The following is a 14,664-nucleotide window of genomic DNA, read 5'->3' as shown; positions in this document are numbered from 1 at the left end:
TTACTGACTCCCTTGGTCACCAGACTTACATGTAGTATATATACATATATGCAGACAAAATGTTCATACACATAAAATAAATCCAAAGTAATTTAATCAATCAATAAATAAAACAATTAAGTTAAAAGCCAGGTGTTGGTAGCGCACCCCTTTAGTCCCAGTGCTCGGGAGGCAGAGGCGGGCGGATCTCTATGAGTTCAAAGCCAGCCTGGTATACAGATCAAGTTCCTGACAGGCTCCTAAACAATACAGAGAAACCCTGTCTTGAAAAACCTTTAAAAAAGAAAAGGAATTACAATTACTAGAATTGCTGGGCAGTGGTGGTGCACAGTTTTGGTATCAGCACTTGGGAGGCAGAGGCAGGCAGATCACTGTGAGTTCGAGGCCAGTCTGGTCTACAGAGCTAGTGTCAGGACAGGTCAAAGCTGTTACACAGAGAAACCCTGTCTTGAAAAAAACAAAAATAATTTACAGGAGTTGAGGAGACAGCTCAGTTAGCAGAATGGTTGCTATGTAAGCATGAGGACTTGAATTCAGTCCTCCAGGATTCACATACAAGCCAGGGATGATCTCAATCACCTGTAACCCCAACACTGGAGAAGTGGAGATATGTGGATCCCAGGGCTTGCTGACTGGCCAATTCAGCCAAATTGGCAACTGCCAGGTTCATACATGTATGAATGCATACACACAGATGCACCCCGCATGCACACATGTATGAACGTGCACACATAGTTTCAAAACCACATTCTCTCAGGGGAACTAGGTATAACTGCATAAGGAGCAATGGAAGCAAAATGCAAATTACCTGTTATGGGGACCTAAATATGCACTTGTCAATCAGAGTTTCATAAACCTACATACTGATGTAGGTTGTTTGGCAGTGAACTCTTGGTGAACATTTCTTCACCCATTTAGCTAATTGCTCCACGTTTTCTTCAGTGAAGAAATTTGTAAAACGAGAGCATAAAATTTTAAATCATGTTGAAGTTGAGAGTAATTTAGGGAAAGTATCCTTGGAATGAAGGAGTATGGACTAGAAAACAAAACAAGAAGAAAAAAGAAGTAAAGTTCTGGTTACTATGGCAAGAGTCTGTTTTAGAACCCGGCTGCCCTTCTCCACTCTCCTTCCCCTTTAATTCCAAGAGCATTTGAGAGGATTTCATCACTAAATGGCTAACACAATCACCACAATTACCATGGCAATATGGCCAGGTGGCCCGTTATGGGCACTCACAGGTAAGCCTGGGAAACCTGGGCTCTTTCGTCCTCAGCCGAGAGAGGATGGTGTCACACATGCCACTGGTGTCATTGGCAAGGGCCTCTCTGACCGTCCTGGCAGAATGCAAGTCTTCATTTTCATCTCTCTGCCTCACTTGGTTGGAGCCATGGGTGGGCAGGACATTGCAAGGCACAGTCTTTGCTCGGCAGCTGATCCAGTTCTGGCAGCAATGTCTCCTAACTGTGCACACTCATCCCCTCATTAAACTTTGGCAACTGGTGGGGTTCCCTTTCCAGATAAAGCTCACAGTCCATTCCAGAGACACTTAAACTTGAGAGCATTGCTTTTTTTTTTTTTTTTTTTTTGGCAGTGCTGGCCACCAAACCCAAAGCTTCCTACACTTACACATGCCAGGCAAATGCCTACCACTGAGTCACACCCCCCCAGGACTGTCACCTCTACAATCCAGCATGACCCTCAGCCAGCATTCAGAGCTATTGTGTTAGAATATACAATGAAACACAGGATAGTCTCGATTCCTGTGGGGCTTCACATGTACCTCTGAAGGGACAGCAACGGAAGATGTGCAGGCATTTTTAAATCCCTAAAAGTAAACTGCCCTGTAGTGCCAGTTACCTTCCAGAGCAACTTGAAGCTTCCTGGGTGGGGACTGTGCCATATTTCTTCACACACCCCCCCCAGTGTCTCCACAGTGTCTCAGATACAGCGATACACTGAGAGCTGTTTTAAACAGAGAGCTGTTATGGCATGACACGCCTAAACACACAGTCACATTGCCCACTCAGCCAGCAGACACTCTTGCTGGAAGCATAAGTGAGTGCCTCCCTCCTACAGCATCTTGGTCAAGATAAGCCAGCTTTACCTAGTCACCAGAGGATTTTTAAATTACATTTTGAGGGATGAAAACACAAACTTAGGAGCTATCTGGTCAAAGTGAAAGATGCTACGTGGTTTCCAGTGTGGAGACCCCGTCAGTGGACTCCATGCCTAATGCAAGAGGCCTGGAGAGACCCCACCCCTCTCCGCACCGTGAAAAGGCGTGGCATGATCTAGGTAGCAGGCCTTCAACAGATGCTGCGTGCCGTTGTCTTGACCTTGTATAACAAATAGTACACAATTATGTGAATGTGTCTGGTCGTCATCCCATCTCTAGATCAGAAGGGTCAGAGGGATGGCTCAGAAAAGGTGCCTGCTTGCCTCTGAGCCTGACAACTTGAGTTCTGAAGTGCTAATCTAGTTAATCTCAGCAATTAAAACCAGGAGCCAAATATTGGGGTAAAAACCTAGAAGATCAGAGAAACAGGGAGCAGCCACCAGTGGCTTCCTACCTGCATCCAAAAGGGGCTGAGATCCTGCCTACACCCCACCTTATCACTTCCTGTCTCCACCTGGCCTGTGCCACCACTGCCTGGCTTTTACGGTTAACCAGTGGCTAGCTCCACCCTCTGATCTCCAGGCAAGCTTTATTTGTCAGAACACAAACAAAATATCACACAACAGAGTTCAGCTCCTAGAACATACACGGTGGAAAGAACCAACTCTTCCCAGGTTGCCTTTTGACATCCTCTCTCTCTCTCTCTCTCTCTCTCTCTCTCTCTCTCTCTCTCTCTCTCTCTCTCTCTCTCTCTCTCTCTCTCTCTCTCTCTCTCACACACACACACACACACACAAATTAAATGTTAAAAGGGGAGAGGGCAGCAGGATGGCTCAGTGAGTAAAGGTAGCTTGTTGCCAAGCCTGAGATCCCGAGTTCAATTCCTAGGACCCACATGTTGGAAGGAGGAAAGGAGTGACCCTTGAAAGCTGTTCACTGATGCACATGACAAGTGTTTTTGTTTTTAGAGACAGGGTTTCTCTGGGTAGCCCTGACCAGCCTGGAACTCCCTCTGTAGACCAGGCTGGCAGAAATCCACCTGCCTCTGCCTCCTGAGTGCTGCGTTAAAGGCATGTGCCACCACTGCCCAGTGACAAAATGTTTGTAATGTTAAAGAAATAGGAATTGGACTAGAGAGATGGCTTAGCAGCTAAGAGTGTGTACTGCTCTTTTGGAGCACCAGAGTTAAGTTCTCAGTACCCACATCAGGTGGCTCTCAAACCCCTTAACTCCAGTTCCAGGGGACCTGACACTCTCTTCTAACCTTCTCAGACATCTCCACCCACACGGCATACACACAGAGACACACATCAGTACACATAAATAAAATTATACTTTATAGTTAAATAGTTCCCAAAATGGTATATTTGTGTGTGGGTTAGATAACTGGTGTCTCGAAGCCCAAGCCTCGAGGTTAGGGCTGGTCGACAGCTAGAAATACCAAGTGTGGCTGAGGAGAAGGGCTGAACTGGTCCCCAGAAAGGGCAGTTGTGTAATCAGTCACGCTTGTGTGATCAACGGTGAGGTTTGCAGAGCATCTAGGCCGCCAGGCACGTGGGGTGCCTGGGGTTAGTCCTGTTCCCTTCCCACACGCTCTGCCCTCTGCATCTCCTGCTTTTCCCTCCAGATCAACATCTGTATCCATGGTGATATCTTTTCTAACAAATTGGTATGTACTTACGTTTGTGCATCCCTGTCCTCCAAAGGCCCCATCTTCCATCTGTTGGAGGTGGTGAACATGTTAAGAAGAGATGGGGGCCTCAGGCCAGGGGCGGTGGTGCATGCCTTTAATCCCAGCACTCAGGAGGCAGAGACAGGTGGATATCGGTGAGTTCGAGGCCAGCCTGGTCTACAGAGGGAGTTCCAGGACAGGCTCCAAAGCTATAGAGAAACCCTGTTCTTTAAGTGTGAACCTTGGCAGGGATGGTGAGGCCATGGTCTCTTTCTCGTTCCCTTCCAGGCCCTGACTATGTGCTCAGAAACTTTGCTCCTTACCATGCCTTTGGTTCAGATGTACTGCATCACCCTGGATCCTGGATTAGAACTTCTGAAGCCAAGGCAATGGAAACCTTTTCTCTTTGTAAGTTGATTGCCTCAGGTATTGGTTATAGTAATGGAAAACTAACACACAAATGACAAGCATTATTTCTGAGTTCTATAAGCCATGCAGGCAAATTGTTCAGACCTGAAGAGGGGAAGTTCAGCTTACAGCTAGTTGGTCAGAAGTACAGGTCACATCCTGCACTGGCATCTGAGGGGGCACTCTTACGGGACTGAGGCTGCATCCCCTGCGACAGTGTCAGAATGGAATTCCACACCTCCGGCTAGTATTTGCCAGAGATCTGCCAGAGAATTGCTGGATTATACATGGGCACCAGAAATGGAGCATCATGTACTGTACTGAATAAGAGTGGAGAACAGAGCCAAGCAGTGGTGGCGCACGCCTTTAATCCCAGCATTTGGGAGGCAGAGGCAGGCGGATCTCTGTGAATTCTAGGCCAACCTGGTCTACAGAGGTAGTCCCTGGACAGCTAGGGCTACACAGGGAACCGTGTCTTGAAAAAAAAACCCAAAAAAACAAAAACAAAAAAGTGAAGAACAGAAAAGGACATTGAATATTGGTTTGCTCTTTACTGAACCCCAAATTGGGAGATACATTGTCAAGTACAATTAGAAAATTTATAATTTGCCATAAATTGTATGTGTGTATATGTGTGTGTGTGTGTGAGTGAGTGAGTGAGTGAATGAGAGAGAGAGAGAGAGAAGGTTTCTCTGTGTAACGGTTCTGGCTGTCCTGGAATTCGCTGTGTAGATGAGGCTGGCTGGCCTAAGGCTGGCTGGCCTGGACCTCACAGAGATCCGCCTGCCTCCTCAGTGCTGGGATTAAAGGCGTGCATCACTACTGCCCGGCTGCATTCTTTTTATTATTAATTTAGATATGTGCATGTGTGTGCACATGTAGTCTTGCATGTGTGTGAAGGTCAGAGGACACCCCGCCAGGGTCAGTTCTTTCCTTCTTTTCATTATGTGTGTCCTGGGGTTGAATTCAGGTCCTCAGGCTTGACAGCAAGTGCCTTTACCATCTATGTCACTAGCCCATCTTCCCAAGCTAAGTTCCTATCTCTTGGCATAGAGATGTCACTTTTTCAGAAGAGGCAACCAAGGTAAATTGGCTCAAGCTGAAGCTGTCACAAATGGTCTCTGTTCCTACTGGAAAATCTCTGAGTCTGGCTTTCTTCATCACTGAGTGACCCAAACCCTTCTTCCTCTCCCCAATATCAGCCAGTCTTCCAGGATATATTGTGGTTCCTATCCCTTCTGAGTTTCCTACCTCTACCACCAACCTTGAGTGTCTGTTCTTGTCCAGTCCACTGAATAGCTTACTATCTCTGTCTCTGTAAGCTCAACCCCTGCATCCTTGACAATAATTGGACCTCTGTCTGCCTGGCATGTTGTGTGTCCTGTGCACTGGCCCCTCCCTCCGGTCAACCTCGCCTTTCACAGAATCTGCCAAGGTTCTCCAAGCAAGATCTCCCACCCCTAACCCTAACCCTAACCCACCCCTTTGACCTCCAGTCACTCACTACTTTATTGGCATCACTTGTCTTCAGGCACACTGCTGGTTTGTGATTTCCTTTCTCTGCATGTGTCCATTCTTCCTAACACAGAGTTGTTCACTAATCTTGGTCCCCAGGCAGAGAGATCACATGATCTAAGCCTACTAGTTGGAGAACCAACCAAGAACCAGGAGATAAGATGGCCATGTGATCGCCAGATATGTCTCTCTGATTTCTCTGTGCCACCACAGCCTGGCTCTCTTGTTCATTTTTAAAATGGCATTTGTTTGTATATAAGAGTGTATGTATGAACCGGGCGTTGGTGGCATACACCTTTAATCCCAGCACTTGGAGGCAGAGGCAGGCGGATCTCTGTGAGTTCGAGGCCAGCCTGGTCTACAGAGCGATTTCCAGGACAGCCTCCAAAACAACACAGAGAAACCCTGTCTTGAAAAACAAACAAAGAGTATATGTATGTAGGCAACTGCATGCCTGTGAGAGTCAGAGGAATCTTGTGGGAATCAGTTATCTCCTCCCACCAGGAGGCTTGAAACCAGAATTCAGGTCTTCAGGCTTGGTGGTGGCAAGGGTCTCTAACCATTGAACAATCTGGCTGGCCTGATCTGTTTATTTCTTTTAGTAATTGTGACCATTGTTATATTGAAATGTTTGAATCTATCATGAGGTTCATCTTGCTTCAGACTTCCTGTCATCTTATCTTTTACTAGAAATCTATTTGAAAGGTCTCATGAGCTTTCCCCTTTTTATTTTAGTTGTTTTATGGACACAGGATTTTGTTATGTAGCCTGGAACTGGACACATAAAACAGGTTGACCTTGAACTGGTTTGTAGGCCTCTGCCTCCCAAGCCCTAGCACTGCTGGCATGCACCACCAGACTTATCCTCTTGTCCTTTCTTGTCTGCAAAATGCTTTTTCCACAGACATCAGCTAGTTTTCCTTTGCCTTAGCATCGCTTGTATGTCTACTCCATCTCTCCCACTCCATCTTGTATGTCTACTCCATCATCTCTCCCCACTCCATCTTGCTATGTCTACTCCATCTCTCCCACTCCATCTTCTATGTCTACTCCATCATCTCTCCCCACTCCATCTTGCTATGTCTACTCCATCTCTCCCCACTTCATCTTCTATGTCTACTCCATCTCTCCCCACTTCATCTTCTATGTCTACTCCATCTCTCCCCACTTCATCTTCTATGTCTACTCCATCTCTCCCCACTTCATCTTCTATGTCTACTCCATCTCTCCCCACTTCATCTTCTATGTCTACTCCATCATCTCTCCCCATTCCATCTTCTATGTCTACTCCATCTCTCCCCACTCCATCTTGCTATGTCTACTCCATCTCTCCCCACTCCATCTTCTATGTCTACTCCATCTCTCCCCACTTCATCTTCTATGTCTACTCCATCTCTCCCCACTTCATCTTCTATGTCTACTCCATCTCTCCCCACTTCATCTTCTATGTCTACTCTATCATCTCTCCCCACTCCATCTTCTATGTCTACTCCATCTCTCCCCCACTCCATCTTGCTATGTCTACTCCATCTCTCCCCACTCCATCTTCTATGTCTACTCCATCTCTCCCACTCCATCTTGCTATGTCTACTCCATCTCTCCCCACTCCATCTTGTATGTCTACTCCATCTCTCCCACTCCATCTTCTATGTCTACTCCATCTCTCCCACTCCATCTTCTATGTCTACTCCATCATCTCTCCCCACTCCATCTTCTGTCTACTCCATCTCTCCCCACTTCATCTTGCCTTACTTGTGTTTTCTGTCTTCCCCTAGGTAAACTCTGCTCTTTTCTTTTTGTTTTATTTCGTTTTTTGAGACAGATTTTGTCTTTGTAACAGCCCTGGCTGTCCTGGAGGTCACTCTGCAGACCAGGCTGGCCTCATACCCACTGAGATCCGCTGCCTCTGCCTCCTGAGTTCTGGGAGTAAAGGCGTGTGCTGGCTCTGCTTTGATTTCTAACACTGCTCTCTCTACATAGCATTGTGTAACTCACCCATGTTGTCACATAGAGCTGTCATTTGGTCCCTTTTATGGCTGCATAGTGTTTCATTGTACAGATTAATGTGACAACTGCAGTTTATTCAATATTAGATTATGTAACTTCTTGGCTGTTATGAATAATTATGGGCTAACAGTCACATGTTGGATGAGAGGAGAGGTCAACTAATAAAAATTGATTAAGGGTATAGGTGAGGTACACGGGACTAGACAAGCCCTCGACAAAGCAAACAAACAACTCCATGTAGGTTACAGCGATGTCTCACACCAGACTCATTCATCCTGAGCAGAACTGAGCCTGGGACCTCTGGCAATGAAGCTCCCAGACAGGTCATGCAAAGAAAGCCCCTGCACTTTAATCCAGGAGAATTTCTTCCTCAGTTGGTGCCTCTTGTTTTGTAGAAATGTCTGAAATTCTCTCTGGCAGCCTGGTCCTCAGTAAATTACTGGAAGAAGAGAATGTTCTCAGATGCACACCCACGGAGGGCAAAGTGTTAATAATTAACACCTAGGACAGGACAACATGTATCAGCAGTTCAGACCAGACCACCCTGAACAAGCCTGGAGTCTGGAGCTGGTCTCTGAATGGACAGAGCAGCCAATCGTGGGGAGATGTACTGCCTGTGGCGACAGCAGTCACATTAGGACAACTTGCTAAAGCAACAACTGAATTAGATGCATCCTATTATGTCTACCGTGGTCAGGGATCATCAGCACTTTGAGAAGATTTAATAAAATGGTTGAAAAAACAAAACCCAGCGTGAGTCAGGACATTTTGGTGCAAAGCAACAATGAAATGAGGCTGGAAAAGCTCTTGGTTAGTGTATCAATATGTATCCCTTAGCCAGTTATCAATATGTATCCCTTAGCCTGTTATCAATATGTATCCCTTAGCCAGTTATCAATATGTATCCCTTAGCCTGTTATCAATATGTATCCCTTAGCCCATTATCCATATGTATCCCTTAGCCAGGCCACAGGACCCAGCACAGGGAGGTGTGCAGTCTTAAAAAGGAACAACGGTGGGCCTCTGGAAAATCCACAGTTAGCATCACATTCAACACTATGAGACTACATGCTTTTGCCTGTAATCAACAAGACAAAAATGTCTGATTTTACCACTTGTATCCAACATCATATTTAAACTCTAGTTGGCGTAATCAGGTAAAACATAAAAGCCATCTACATTGGAAGACATGAAATTCCTAAGAAATAAATAAAAAATATCAATACCCCCAAATTAAATTGTATTCTTATATACTCACAATAAATAATAGAATTAAGTTTAACAAGCAAGACTAAGCCAGGTGGTAGTGGTGCACACCTTTAATCCCAGTACTCGGGAGGCAGAGGCTGGTAGATTTCTGTGAGTTTGAGGCCAGCCTGGTCTACAGAGCAAGTTCCAGTACAGCTAGGGCTATTACACAGGGAAACTGTCTTGAAAGACAAAACAAAGCAAGGCTGGAGTTTGGTGTAGAGAACACATCAGAATATGAGCACAGCTTACCTCCCATGCTGAAAAGAATCTGTCTACAATAAGCACCAAGAGAATATGATAGGGCCAGGCATGGTGACACACACGTTTTATCCCAGCACTCCGGACCCAGAGGCAGGTGGGCCAGCCTGTTGTGTGTAGAGTTCCAGGCAGCTCAGGTCAAGGCAGAATAGACACACCATATTGTATCATATGGCGGAACACAAGGGCATTAAGAGGAGCCACAGTTACTTTTGCTAAAATAAATTACATCATAAGAACTGATGCTCAAGATGATGCTCTTATTTGGCCCAGCCAACTGAATACCCAGCCGCATATGAGTCCCCAGCTACCTAATATATATTCAACAGTGAATATTTACTGAGCACTCGAGTGGTGCCCAGGACATGTTAATGAGGGTTCAGGGCTCTTCATCTGGTGACAGAGGGAGACAAGTAAAGAAATACAAGAGAATGAAGAAGGGACTTGATAGAACTCCAGTAAGAGCATAAGCACACTGGAGATGTGTGCACATAGTAGGGACATTAGTCACGCTCTCATGATGGGCCTGTCCATCTGCACATGGGCATGTCATTGTAAATCCTACCTCAAAAAATGACAGAGACCAGAGGCTTTAAAAGGTTCTAGTAGATACTTGATAATGACGTTTCTCCTGGCCATTGCTTATATATTGGATCTGCCTCTCATTTTGGAAAGAGAAGCAGTGTTGGTAAAACACTGAATTTACTCACTAAGCATATTAAGCTAACTAATGAAAACCACTAGTGGCTATCACACGTGTATTCCCTAGATAAGACTATGGGGTTGTTGGCTGGTCCTGCTCCATCACTCACTGCTGGGTAACTCAGCCATCTAAACGTGTCTCACACACGAGGCAGATCCATCTATCCAGTCAACCTCAGAGGTCTGGAGTCAGATACCAGCTTGCTTCTCAACTACAAAGCCATGCCCCGTGACTTTCTTAAATGGTAGTTCTTGCATATTGGAGCTCTTCATCTCACACACCCCTTTTGGGACAGAGTCTCATGTAGCCCAGGCTAGCCTCAAATGCACTGTGGTGCTTCTAATGAGCATGCTTCAAATCACTATTCACACGTGCATGCCAGTCTTTGTGTGTGAGTGGCACAAACACGCTGGACAAATACCAATGAACTAAACTAATGTTCCAGTACTCAGGGCCACAAATTGATGAGGAGTCAGCTGTAGCCTAGAAGCTGCAGCAGTCATATTTATTTCACACGACGTGGAAAGATGGGCCCACGCCCACCAATACACTAGAAAGATGTGTTCCACTGACTTTTCAGGTCACTGGTTGTCAGGATGCCACCTACTCTCTGTGCCGCTCTGTGATGCAGTCGCTTTTCTGCCTGCTTGAGCTTTTACACAGAGGCTGTGCACCAGTCAAGTTATAAGTTTTTATTAGTGGCAATAAAAGCCACAAGGACTGCCAAAGACTGGCTTCTATGTCTCTACTTCAATTTCTGTTAATATTGGGTGCTACTGAGTTTACCTTCTGCTCAGAAAAGATTATCAATCATAAATGGCAATTCAGAACTTTAGGCACATGCTTGGGAAAGGGGATAAGGCAGAGAATGACATTTCAAGACACCACCTACTCTGTTCTTCCCCTGGTTAGATAAAAAGGATGTTTGCCCCTGTGTTCAAAGTTCAATCTACAGATCCTCTTCGAAGTGTTCATTAAATGTGAAGAGGCTTCTTTTTCTGGAATCAGATTTCATCAGTCACCTCTGGAGGCTGGGTTTTGTACTCAAGCCTAACTGCAATGCCCTCTGGTGGTTTCAAGTATTTTCCTTGGCTACAGCAGTAAAGTTAAAAAACAAAAAGACCCATAAAACAAAACAAAACACAAATGTAGCCATTTTTTTCTCTTAAAAGAGCTCACTCATAAATCTAGAAGTAAAATTGTAAAACTCTTCAATGTTTATACGCATATTACAAATGCTATTCCATGGCAGATGGGCAGTGGTGGCACACACCTTTAATCAAACTCAGGAGGTAGAGGCAGAGGCAGAGGCAGGAGGATCTCCGTGAGTTCAAGGCCAGCCTGGTCTACAGAGCGAGTTCCAGGACAGACTACAAAGCTACACAGAGAAACCCTGTCTCAAAAAACAAAATAAAACAAAACAACAACAACAAAACCCACCCCAAAACAAAAAAAAAATGCTACTTCATAGCTTGAGAGAGGTGAGTGAGTGAGGAAGCCGGGCTGAAGATGTAGCTCAGTTGTCAGAGTGCTTGCCTAGCACACACAAAGTCCTGTGGTCCCCAGCACACATAGACCAGGCATGGCAGCACATGGCAGTCATCCCAGTACTGCAGAGGATGAGGGAGGAGGATGCATAGTTCACGGTTATCCTTGGCTTTGTATCACTGTGATGAAACACCATGACCAAGGCAACTTATAAAAGAAGGAGTTTAATTAGCCTTACAGTTTCAGAGGGTCAGAGTCCATGATGGCAGAAAAAAGGCATGGTGGAAGAAACAGCTACTCTCCAGTAGGAGGCAGAGAATATACGGGGAATGGGGAGTCTTTTGAAACCTAGAAGCCTGGCTCCACTACCATATCTCCTCTAGCAAGACCACACCACCCACTCCTTCCCAAATAGTTCGACCAAGAACTCATACATGTGAGCCTATGGGAGACATTTTCACTCACAATACCACAGTGAGTTTGTGGTTAGTCTGGGATACCTGTTAAAAAAAAAAAACAAAAAATGGGGGTGGTATGATGAAGAATTCCAACATGCAGAAATTACGATCTAGCAAAGTCACATGATGTAGGAAGTTGTGCAGACATGGAACCAAAGCCCAAAGGACAGAACTGTGGAACAGAGGCCTTGGGAGCTTCAGGATTCAATAAAAGATACTGATTAAGGTCTTGTGATGCCAAAATGGTAAATAGAAGGCGCCTAATTAATAGTAGCTATTGTTATGTTCTCTTAGTACCCCCTGGGTGAGTACTTTCCACTATTAATGTGCATAATTTACTTTGGTAGGTCATGTAACTCCAAAGGGTTGCTCTGGAGAGAACAGGCACCTTTCTGCCCATTCCACTTCCAGTGGAATTTCTCCTGCAGCTTTCCAAGCAGAGGTGAAGAGTGTCCATGCTGCTGAATGAGTAACACTGAATGTAAATGAATCACCAGGGCAGTGGGGGGAGTGCACACCCTGGGTACACCAGGCACTGGGCTCTGTCTGAGGGTGGGTAGAGTTTACCAGACAAGTTTTTATTTTCATTCGTTTCATTTTTTTTTTAAGTCATGGTCTCTGTACACAGCTCTGGCTGTCCTGGAATTTACTATGTAGACTAGGGCAGCCTTGAACTTACAAAGATCCACTTGCCTCTGCCTACTGAGTGCTGTGCTGTGATGTCTGGCTTAATTATTGTTCTTATGCTACCCAGACTGAGTTCAAACTCACAATCTAGCCGAGGCCTAACTACTATTTTGTTGAGACAATGTGGTGGTACAGGCACTGGGGAAGCTGAAGAGGATAAAGTTCAAAGCCATTGTGTGCTGCAGGCCAGTCTCACCCACCTGGCCAGACCCTGTCTTGAAAAACTACAAACCCTTGTAGGGGCAGTAGTGGCCCACATCTCTAATCCCAGCTCTTCGGAGGCAGAGCAGGCAGATCTCTGAATTTGAGGCCAACCTGGGTACAGAGTGAGTTCCAGGATGGCCAGGGTTACACAGAGAAACCCAGTCTCAAACCAAAACAAACCAAACCAATCAATCAATCAATCAATCAAACAAACAAAACAAAAACAATGTGTGTATGTATTTATATATAAACAACAACAAAACCAAAAGCCTACAATACCCCTCCCCACCAAAATGAAGAATAGTCAGCCTAGCCAAGTACGGTAGTTACAGGAAATTTAAGGTGTTCTTGCTAGTTGATCTTGTACAAGGAAAATGAAACTGTTCATATTACCATGAATTTAAAATTTTTAATGACACATTTAGAGTTTGAGGACCTCACCATGTCACCAGACCCGAGTTTAAATGTAAACAAGACTGTTAAGAAAGACCAGGTTCTGATCACTCCACCCCAGGTGCAGGGCAGTGGCCCATAGCTCTTCCCTCTCCTCCGTTTCAATCTTTCTTCAGTGCTTAGCCCTAGGCTAGAACGCTTTGGGTTTAGTTCAGAGCAAGGTAGAGAAAGTAAAGCAGCATCCTCTCTAACTGACAAACGTTATTTACTTCCTCTGTCAAGGCAATCCTCTACTCCACTGCGTGGTGTGTCCCAGGGCAAGCCTCATCTTCTGACCTCAAAGGCCATGACCGAGTTGGATCCTGCCTCACAGACTACAAAATGGCTGGAGAGATGGCTCAGTGATTGAAAGCACTGGCTGTTTAGTCCAGAGGACCTGGGTTCAATTCCCAGGGTATCTGATGCCCTCTTCTGGCCTCAGTTTGCACCAAGCACCCATGTGGTTCATACATACATACAACCCAAACACACACACACACATATATAAATTTTAGTTAAGAATACATTTGTGTGTGTGTGTGTGTGTGTGTGTGTGTGTGTGTGTGCACGCGCGCGCATGCACAAGCCACATGTATGCAGTGTCCACAAAAATCAAAAGAGGCTATTGGATTCCTGGAGCTTGAGTTACAGGTGGCTATGAGCTGGTCCTCTGGAAGAGAGGCAAGCACTGTCAGCCACTGAGCCATCACTCCAGGCACACAAAATGACTCGAACATTTACATAACATCTTTTCATCAGAACTTACCAGCGGAAGAAGTCTAAGCTGTTGGCGTCTGTCTGACTCCTACACTGAATAATGAATTAGAGAGGCAGAGCTTGAATATTATTTATCCTTCTAATCCCAGAAATTGGCATGGTGCTTGCATATGGCAAATAGTCAAAAAACGCTTTTTAAATCCAGGAGCAGAACATTAGTCTCAAAACAGGAACTAGCAATTTAATGAGGCCATCCATATGGTACCCACACAGGGACCACTGGTTGGCTGACGTGACCATCCACTCTCCCTATGGGCTCTACAGAATCTAAAGAAAACGAGGACAAGGCACACACGGAGCAGCCAGCAGCTAGTACAGGGTGGCTGCCTGTAAAGCAAAAACTAGTTAATGTCTAAAGAGTGAATAACAGCAAACTGAAGCCATGCTGGGCTGCATGCGTGTAATCCCTCCACCTGGAAGGCAAAGGCAGGAGGATCAGGGTCTGAAGTTATACAAAGACTCTGTCTCAATAAGTATGAACTAATTAAGGAAAGCTGGAAATGCCACAGCACAGGAATTACAAAAACAACTCAAGAGAAAAGAAGCCGACAGTGGCGGTGTACGCTTTAATCCCAGCACTGGGGAGACAAAGACAGGTAGACTCTGAGATCCGCCGGGACTAAAGGTGTGCACCACCAAAGCCCATGTGGTTCTAGAGGACTGAACTCAGTTCCTCATTCTTGCAAA

The sequence above is a fragment of the Mesocricetus auratus genome, unplaced genomic scaffold, assembly GCF_017639785.1.
Source record: "Mesocricetus auratus isolate SY011 unplaced genomic scaffold, BCM_Maur_2.0 Super-Scaffold_100010, whole genome shotgun sequence".
In the NCBI taxonomy this organism is placed as follows: Eukaryota; Metazoa; Chordata; class Mammalia; order Rodentia; family Cricetidae; genus Mesocricetus; species Mesocricetus auratus.
Note: the sequence above shows the minus strand (reverse complement) of the source record.